The sequence below is a fragment of the Pinus tabuliformis genome, chromosome 7, assembly GCF_031772625.1.
Source record: "Pinus tabuliformis cultivar Carrire ecotype Pingquan chromosome 7, CPIR1, whole genome shotgun sequence".
Classification (NCBI taxonomy): domain Eukaryota; kingdom Viridiplantae; phylum Streptophyta; class Pinopsida; order Pinales; family Pinaceae; genus Pinus; species Pinus tabuliformis.
In genome coordinates, this window is record NC_142293.1 from 1,830,933,589 (window position 1) to 1,830,944,110 (window position 10,522).

At 32.9% G+C, this 10,522-nt stretch overlaps 1 long non-coding RNA gene across 1 annotated transcript; it reads right to left on the reverse strand.

Annotated features, from left to right (window-relative positions):
* Positions 1–8,437: 8,437 nt before the first annotated feature.
* LOC149255727 (uncharacterized) lies at positions 8,438–9,745 on the reverse strand. Its single transcript, XR_016266409.1, has 3 exons — positions 9,163–9,745; positions 8,980–9,072; positions 8,438–8,807 (listed from the first exon to the last, which is right to left on the reverse strand). It is a non-coding gene; the product is annotated as an uncharacterized LOC149255727 (long non-coding RNA).
* Between the last annotated feature and the right edge of the window lie 777 nt (positions 9,746–10,522).

The window sequence follows — 10,522 nt, forward strand, 5'->3', positions numbered from 1 at the left end:
TGGACCACATCTGACAAGCAAACCCTGGTGGAACTGACGAAGAACATGCGTCGACAACCAAACCTCGACGAAACTGACGACAAACACATGTAGACAAACAGGTACAAAACCATATTCTCTGAACACCATGAAAACCATCTACATTATTAGACAACCTAAACCATAAACATCACTGTCGAGGCTGAAGATATTAGATAGTGAATTCTCACGACAACTACTGGCGAAGTTGATAAAGTTCAAGACCTCATCGACCAATGATCATTTGACGATCACTTCAATGTTGAACAACTGAAGACTCCACTTATGCTAGACTGACAAGATCCTCTTGGATGAGTTGGCATCCAACCCTAATATGAAATTCATGATTTGATTTGCATTAATTATAAGTGTGAATTAGCTTAATGAATAAATTGAAAGTTTGCACTAAAGAATAAAAAACAACAAAAAACAAAGATAACAAAAACACAGGTTAATAATGCATTTCCCCTAGCTTGGGTTATGCCTTTGTGACAACTTCCAATGAGTAACCAATCTATCATGTAATGAAAAAATTATGCTTACATCCACCAGGTCTCCAACATACAACGAAACTCGTCCTTGGGTCTACTACAAAGGTTGTAGTATCCAAAAAACCAATTTCCCACTCTTGTACAACCAAAAACAGGGCGCAAAACCTCTATTTCTTCAAAATATACATAAAGACTATGGTTTAACATTACTCTAGTTCAACAACCTTAAAAAAAAATCATTGTGTCGCATTGGCAAAGGCATTTGTTATGTAGTTGGAGGTTGTGCGGCTGATCCATAATTAGTTTTGATTTTATTAGCTTCGATTGATTTCAAATTCAAATATCATATCCCCATCCCCATCATACAAAGCATGCAATTGGTGTAGTAGTTATAATGTAGGCATAGTGGCATGGAGGTTCTGGCATGGACCATCCATTTTAGGGAAGTGTATATTATCTTCAAATATAGTGTCTTTCACTTCATTACCTAATGGTAATTCATTGGTGTTTTGGTATGAAATATTTGTTGTCAAGCGGAGTTTTTGGGGTCAATCCCCTTTGATGCCATTTTTAACAATGACTTGTTATGTAAACTTAAGACATTACCATGTCTCTTCCATACTGGGGCTGAAGGGCGCCTCTTAGTGCAATAATGTTTGGGAGGGAAACTAGGTGGAGAATGCTTTAAAAAATTGGACACTTAGCCTATATTTCTCTAGTTATAATGTTCTTCCATTTATAGTGGTTTGGGATGTCTCACTAGTTAGAGATGATAATATTTTCAATTGAAAAAAAAATCTCCTTTATTTTGTTCTATTCAAGGGATGAATATCCTCAAATATTTTAAGCAAGCAGGCAATATAAACCTTGCATGAATGATACATCTTGAATTCATTAATAAAGAGGGGTTTTGGGCCTGTTTTGATGGGGTTACACAAGGTGATCCTCCAAAGGGAGGTGTTGTAGTGATTCTATATCTTTCTAATGTCTATTGGATGAAATTCTTAATTGGATAAGGTAGATGTTAAATAACAAGAGTGAACTTCTTACTTTAAAATTGATTCTAAGTTTGGCTTTTGAAAAAGGGATACAAAAGATTCAAATTATGAGAGACTCCCTACTTTCTATGGAGTGGATGAAGTTGGTTAGAAATATGAAAAATATAAATTTCAGACTTATCTTTGTGGAGTTTCAAATTTTCTCCAATTTTATTCCTAATGTCAAATATGTACATGTATGTCATATATCAACTATTAAAATGTGGACTACGTGTTGGTCCAGCGATGAATAAGTGGGGGATACACTTACATAGGTAGATCCAAGGCCATTTTACTCAATAACTTTTTTAGGCAAATCATGCATACATTTGAAGCTTCATTACCAATATTATTTGGTGACTTTGTGTGGTTTTTGACATTTTAGTAATATATTAAAATTCAACATAGATACCTCTTTTGAAATGTAAAACCTAAAGAAAGGTTAGACATTTAATACCTTTATACACTTGATATAATTAAAATAAATTTATAATAGCTCTTAATAATATTATTTATATTATATAAATTTCAAATTTATAAATATTATTTTAATTTTATTAAGAGCATGTAAGTAAAAAAGTCAAGAATAAGTATATATATATATATATATATATATATATATATATATATATATACTTTTATTTTATTAATAAAAATATTATAATATAATAAATTCAATTAAATACAATTATTATATTTAAGTTCTATTTTTTTGAAATAAACCTATGATGCTATTATTTAATCTATCATTTCGTTATAACATCTCATTATGTCTCACTGTAACCATTCTCATATTAAATTTGAGAAATGTACGAAAACAAATTTAAAAACTTATATTTATTGTTAGAAATTTCTGGAATAACATTGTGTAATATGTGTGATTTGTCCAACTTTCAGATGGTGACTAGAGATCCATCATCAGGGACAACAGAGATCCTTGGTCCCTGATGATGAATGGAGTCACCATCCGAAATGTTGGACATAATACACATATTACATAGTGTTATTACGGAAATCTCTAGCAATATGATTGACTGTGGAAGTCTCCAATCACTTACAACTTATATTTACTATATTGAGAGAGGGAAAAAAATAAAAATTCATAAGCATATTGTATTGGAGTTTTTTTTTCCTTTATTTTATTTTTTTACGACAAACAACAAGGAAGGAAGCAACCATCCACCGTTTTGAGATGTAGTGATGGTAACGTAAAAAAATAAGCAGATGGTAAACTACACAGGAAGATGATCATCATCTTAGTACATCAGAGTTTTGATATCTCAGAACTCTAGTACATGTCATATTTAGAAATTGTCACCATAAATTATTTGAATTGTTGATAGCTAGATGATATATTTATACTTCAATATGTTTGTTATGCCATTACCGATAGTTCCAAGCAATAAGTTTCTAAGAGTGGTTTGTGTTCCTAGATATATACTCAAGTCAATAAGAACCTATGAATGATCCTTGAAGCACTTGCCATACTAGATATTGTTTAAGTCAAACTAGAATCTAAGTTGAAATGAAAAGAGGAACTCTGCATGAAAGGAGGAATGCCCCATGAAGATCAAAATAATGTTGAATCCTTTAAATTTCATATCAGAGCATGTGGAGGAATGCCCCATGAAGATCAGAGTAATGTGGAATCCTTTAAAGTCCATATTAGAGCATGTGGAGGAATGCCCCACGAAGATCAAAGTAATGTGGAATCCTTTAAAGTCCAGATTAGAGCATGTTAAAGACACAGGGAAACTAGGGAAACATAAAGATGTGAGTCTTCTAGATTTGCATAAACCAGACAAGATGGAACTATATAGAATTTTTCAAATAAATATTTATTTTATTATTATCCATTTTCATATCTCACCCATATTATCCAATTTTTCTTTTTGCAATGAAGCTCATTTCCTTCTCTTCTATTTTCCATTAATCCATAAAAAAAATTCCTATACTTCACTTCTTCTTGACTTAATTATAAGTATTTCATACTTAATCAAGCGCTTAAGACTTTTGCATAACTAAATCTCCTTAAATTTACCTTATACATTTCGCATATTACTTATCCCTACGCAATTTACTTAATATGTGTAAAATACTCTCGTATCCTTTTCTCTCCGCACCCAAACCTCTACATTCCACACAGTGCCCTTTCTTTGCACACCCACGCTTTGACACACAATAAAGAACTTTTGGAAGTATACATTTTCCACCATTGAAGGGAAATTCAAGATACATTTAAGAAACCCAATATTGAAGGTAAAAGGTGTCAATCCAGCATAAGGTGAATCGATTTACTTTACATTTTATAAAAGATCTACCTTTATCAATGAATTTTCAATTATGATTTTCTTCTATACCAAGGAGATGATAAGATGGTAAGCAATAAAGAGATGTTTGAGTAAATTTCATTCATTTAAATAACCGAGAGTTGATACTTTGAATTCGTTTGAGTAGATTTAGTATTATAGTAGCTGACACCCGTCCTTTATTGCTTCGAGCCACGTGTTCACCCACAAACAAGGTAAAATCGTGATCAAAACTCACACAATCGGCCGGTGCCGAGTGCTTGTGAGGCTTTTCCATCAACGTCTTCCGCTGAAGGGACGGGGATTGGTCCAGGGTTGAAATTTGACGGGAAAAAGGGTGTCCATTGTCGACAGTCTTGTGAAAACGGCATTGGTTCGGGGTTGAAATTTGACGGGAAAATGTGCATCCTCTGTCAAAAGTCTTTGGGAGACGAGGAACAGTGGCTTGGGCCCAGGTTACAAAGTTGACGGGCAAGTCTCATACAGTGAAAGTTCTATTAAGCCACAAATCATTCTTTAATTTCGTTCGAAGTGATATGAGATATTAATTCCGTTATGGTTAACCTGCGTTGCCATGATTAAGCTTTTAACAATTTTTTACTTCCACAAGGAAACTGTTGAAACTGTACAAATGAATTAATGGCATATGTATGTAACTTCATGCACAAAAATATCAATATTAAAAAAAAAATTGGTATGGACTTTTGCACTCGGTACATTTACGATTTTGATAGCAATTTTTTTTAACAATTTTATCTTGCCATTGGACAGCAGTTGTAAGTTATACTACCGACATGTTGTAGTGCTGGCACACGGCAGGACTGTGGTCATGGATCTGTAACAGCTCAGAGGTCGTGGTTGTTCAATGACAGCTATGACGGGATGACAGTCTGTGGCATGTTGTTGGGGGGTTGCAGCTGCCTGTGGTGGTGGCAGTGTTCGCTATGGTGACCGGTGGTGTGCGGTGAATTTAACGACATCATTTGTGCGACACACGACTAGGCTTGATTTGGCATGTGGGCTTAGTTTTGACGACTGACGGTGTGCTGCATTATCGTTTTTTAGTTTCTAATATAATTCTTTATATATATATATATATTTAATTTTTTTTAATATAAACTCTCCTCGTTTGTTTTGGTATATTTGATTTTATTTATTTATTTTTGTTTATATAAACTCTTTCTTGGTTTTTAATATAGTTTTATTTTTTTAATAATTTTATGGTAAAAGGTGTGATATCCGATAAAAAGGAGAACTTCCAACTATATAGTGAAACGCTTGATCGTGTCGACAACTACGTTGACAAAGACTTTAATGTCCAATGGTCGGGATCAAACAACATAGCTCTCATACCAATATAGCAAACAAAGTTTGTATAGACAAAGAAATAATTTAGAAGCATTGAAATATGTAAATATCCATCTTTGGACAAGTAGTATTTATATATAAGAATTATTGAATGTATAAAAGATGTGTGCAATGATTACAATGAGAGCCCACTTATATACCTTAGGCAGGTTCCCTTTCATGAGTTGTCATGTCTCTAAGACATGCCTCTTCATTATTAACTAAGTAACTATTAGTTAATTAATTATGATTTATTATTATTATATTTATATTTACAATTATTATTTTTATATGAATTATATTCATAACAAATCCCTAGTTGGTGCACTCATTTTCTAGGGCTTAATTCAAAGTCACAGGTTGCTTTCTCCCTTTTGGTTGTTCGTCCTCTTAGAGCACGTATGAATTCTGAAATGAATATCTCCCCTTCATCCACTCTCCAAAGTTGACTAACTTCCTTTGCTCTCACAATTTACACAATAGTCCATAACTTGACAACACAACCCATGTTGCTCTTAAATTTCAGCTTATTCTTTGAGTTGAAGGACACTTGGACCAATCCTTCCTCTTCCAGTTGCAATCAATACACAATCAGTGCATTAAATTCTTTCAACCAACCATGGCTAATATTTAAATACAACCATTACCTCAAGCAATGTAATCTATGTTCCTTACTCAACCATTTTTAAAATAATTATAATTATTTACAAGAGAGAAAATATTAACCCGAGGATGTCATAGTGGCCCGCCACACTTGTAGATGATGATTCACGAAATAATGGTCATTTAAGACCATGTAGAATGCACCATTAACATTGTTGGCATCCAACCCTAATATGAAATTCATGATTTGATTTGCATTAATTATAAGTGTGAATTATCTTAATGAATAAACTGAAAGGTTGCACTAAAGAATAAACAACAATGAAAAACAAAGATAACAAAAACACACGATAATAATGGATTTCCCCTAGCTTGGGATATACCTTTGTGACAACTTCCAATAAGTAACCAATCTATCATGTAATGAAAAAATGATGTTTACATCCACTAGGTCTCCAATGTACAACAAAACTCGTCCTCAAGTTTACTACAAAGGTTGTGGTATCTAGAAAACCAATTTCTCGCTCTTAGACAACCAAAAACAGGGTGCAAAATCTCTGTTTCTTCAAAATATACATAAAGACTATAGTTTAACATTACTCTAGTTCAACAACCTTCATAAAAAATCATTGTGTCGCACTGGAAAAGGCATTGGTTATGTAGTTGGAGGTTGTGGGGCTGATCCACAATTGGTTTTGATTTTATTAGCTTTGATTGATTTCAAATTCAAATATCATATCCCCGTCCCCATTATACAAAGCATGCAATTGGTGTAGTGGTTAGAATGTAGGCATAGTGGCATCACTACAACAAAACCAGCGATTTGCGCCAGATTTAGCGCCAGATTTTAGTGCATTTTTTTTGTAATTGTGATGAGCAACCTGGCGCTAAATCTGGCTCTATTGTACAATTTTTAAAGCGTCCTTTTTTGCACCTGATTTTGCATCCTTTTTCACGCTAGATTTTGCATCATTTTTTACACCAAACTATGCATCATTTTTTGCTTCAAATTTTGAACCAAGATTTGCATCTTATTTTATGACAGGTTTTGCTTCTAGTTTTGTGTCATTTTTTGCATCTATTTTTCATTCTCTTTTGCTTCCTATTTTGTGTCATTCTTTGCTTCCATTTTTGCACCATCATTTGCATCAAGTTTACACTGTATTTTGAATCCAATTTAACGTCTTTTTATGCATCCATTTTGTGTCAGTTTTTGCATCTAGTCTTACGCCAGGTTTTGTATCTAGTCTTACACTAGTTTTTGCTTCTATTTTTGCACCAGCGTTGGTGCCTATCTTTGCACCATGTGTTGAATTTGATTTAGCACCAAATTTTGCATCCATTTTTGTGCTCATTTTTGCATCTTTTTTTGGACCATTTTTTACATCCACATTTACGTTTGATTTGTCTCCATTTTTCCCATCTCATTTTGCACCATATTTTGCGTCATTTGTTTCATCCAATTTTGCATCATTTTTAACACCATCTCTTGCATCTAATGTTACATCATTTTGAGCATCCAAATTTGCATTTATATTTGCATCTTATGTTGAGTCATGTGTTGTGTCCACCTTTGCATCTTATTTTGTGTCTAATGGTACATTCAATTTAAAGCCATTTTTTACGTCTACTTTTGTATTTGTTTTTGCACCAAGTTTTGCATCCAATTTTAAGCTATTTTATGCCCCTTTTTGCACCATTTTTTTGTGTCTACTTGTGTCCAATGTTGCACCATTATTTACACCGACTTTTTCATCCAATTTTGCATTTTTTTGGTGTCTAGTTTTACATCGTTTTCACCATCCAAATTTGCATCTTTTTTTGCCTCATTTTGTGTCCACATTTGCATATAATTTTGTGTCTGAGTTCGAGCCTAAATTTGCATGTGATTAGGAATCATTTTTTACATCCAATATGGCATCCTTGGTTTCACGTTTTTTCAGCCCCATTTTGCATCTTGTTTTATGTCTTTTCTTACATCTTTTTTTTTTCCTTTTTTGCACCCAAGTTTGCATCCCAAATTTACACCATTATTTTCATCATCATTTGGCATATTAATTTGTAACATTTTTTGCTTCTTTTTAACGCTCAACTTTGCATCTTATTTTACATCTAGTTGTTGTCTTTTTTTGCATCTAATTTGGTGCCCATTTATGTGTCCTTGTTTTTGCCCAATTTGATATCCTTTTGTATGCCATGTTTTGTTCCCTTCTTTGTGTCAACTATTGCACAATTTTTCACTTCTAATTTAAAACACTTTGTATGTCAATTGTTTGCATTTTGTATTAATTCCTAGTTTAACATCCAATTTTACTTTCAATTTTGCATCCATGGTTACATCCGCATTTGACTTCTTATATAGAGTATATTTCTCTTTACATATATGACCCCCTTTATATATTCATAGTGAAATATATGATAGTTTCTAAATATCATTAAAGCAGATATCACAATTCAAAATCATTTGTAAAGAAATTTAAGAGAAATTGACAACATCCATCCAAAAAAATAACAATGTGTCATTAACAATTTTCAAAACATGTATAAAATAGCAACATAATACTAATAAAATCAGTATTATTTTTAATCAAAACAAGTAAAATTCAAATATGATTAACAAATCAAAATATTTCATGAATATCGTTATTCTACGATAAATTAACAACATACATAAATCAAACTCATCGTATGATTACAAAATCAAAATGTCTCATTGATATAGGGTAAATTCACAACACCCATCTAAACATAACAATGTCATTCTACACAATAATTTCTTCATAAAAAACAATGCATGTGCATGCCTAGCTACCACCACCAAGATCATCCTCATGATCATCTTGACCATCCTCATTACTGTGATCCACATAATCACCAACACCGCAACTATCATCATCATCTCCTCCTTCACCACCATCATCCTCATCCTCATCCTCATCATCTCCTGATATATGTTGAACATAATTTGGATCATCGTCTTGGCAATCATTACCTATAGCATTCTGACAAAAAAAATCAATATTACATGTTAGTATTAATTACATAACACAACGCATGTTTTTGTTATACAATGTTAACCATAAAATGAGGTAAGATATAATATCTAATAGTACTAAAAAATAAAATGAAAATATGGTTTAAAAGTATATTGGAAATCCAAATAAGATTACATACCATAGAGTCCATCCAAACAACAAATTCAACCCATCTCTTTTGCTGCAGCACCTCCTTTTCCAAATGATTTGGAGGTCTTCCATATTTTAGTTCCTATCAATCAGTAAATAGGGAGAAATTAGATAACAATGACTTTCTTGTACAAAATTTATTAAAAAAATATCACATGTTTAATATACTTACAAAGGTTGTTATCAGTGCTTTTAAACCTTTCTGGCCACTACGATGAGTGACTTTTGTCTTGGTTAACCTCGCCCAACCCCAGAACCAAACCCAGTTACTTTTCTAAAACCTTAGTATCCACCCTTCAAATCATTAACAACATCATATGGAATGGGTGTAACTGTCTCCAAAACAGCCCCCTCAACTATAAATCCTGGCTTAGGGCCCTCAGGCTGCCTCTTGGTGCTGATGATCTCACCACGTGCTTTGGCCTCTACCTTCAATTGGTCATTGTTTTTTCTTCTTAATATAGCATCCTCCGCACACCTAGATGGTTGCACATGCTCAATTCGTACATGAATTCTCTTCTTGATTATCTTGTTACGAACCTGATCATCAAACAGAACTTCAGCATAGAACAAAGAAAGACAAAAGAACTCCATCCCAATTGCATTTCCACCAATTCTTTTACAGTAACCATATGATCCAACAGTTCTAACAAATGAATAAACAAGAGGGCACTAAAATGAAAACAGGCATGGATTATCAATCTTAGTTCATTTAATCACATCCTGAGAAACCAATGTCACCAATCCTATGCACTAGTCTGCCATGCAGCCTTATTAGTGCAAATACGTACAACATTTATGCAAAAAAAATGCAAGACAAGCACAAACAAGCATACTAGTTGCAATAGATGGGTATCCAAAGACTGAAATAAGGTGCCACTGTGATGATAAAAAAAAATAGATGATATAACATAGGATGTACAAACCAGGGTTCATGCTCATATCGCTGAAAGAGCAAAGCCATACAGAAAATCTCAAATAAATTTCAGAATATGTATTGTTTATTAAGAAATATAAAATCCATTTTATGATCCCAAACACCATTGAAAAAATAGAATATGTATTGTTTATTAAGAAATATAAAATCCATTTTATGATCCCAAACACCATTGAAAAAATAGATTTACTTAATAAATTAGAGGAAAACACCACCGATATAAAAGATGGTGCATCAGCAATTATCTAATGGTATTCGTCTAGATGCATTGGCAATGCCAATAGTTTCAGTCCTTACACTTGAATCCCCAACAAGAAAAAACAAAAAAGGCATGATGCCGCACTAATAGTCTTTTTCTATCCAAAAAGATAGATTCCAGATTCCAGTACAAGAAACTGAAAATGAGATGAGATCGTAGGAGGGAGTTCCTAAAGCAAAAAATTATATCTAAGAGACAAGGCAATTTAGGAAACAAAAACATAAAATAATTCCATCGAAAAAGGTTTTGAAAAGATACTAACAGTGCAAATGACATGTTAGTTTGGATAATAAACATGAAACCATCCATTGCAGTATCACAAATACTCTAGTGGAG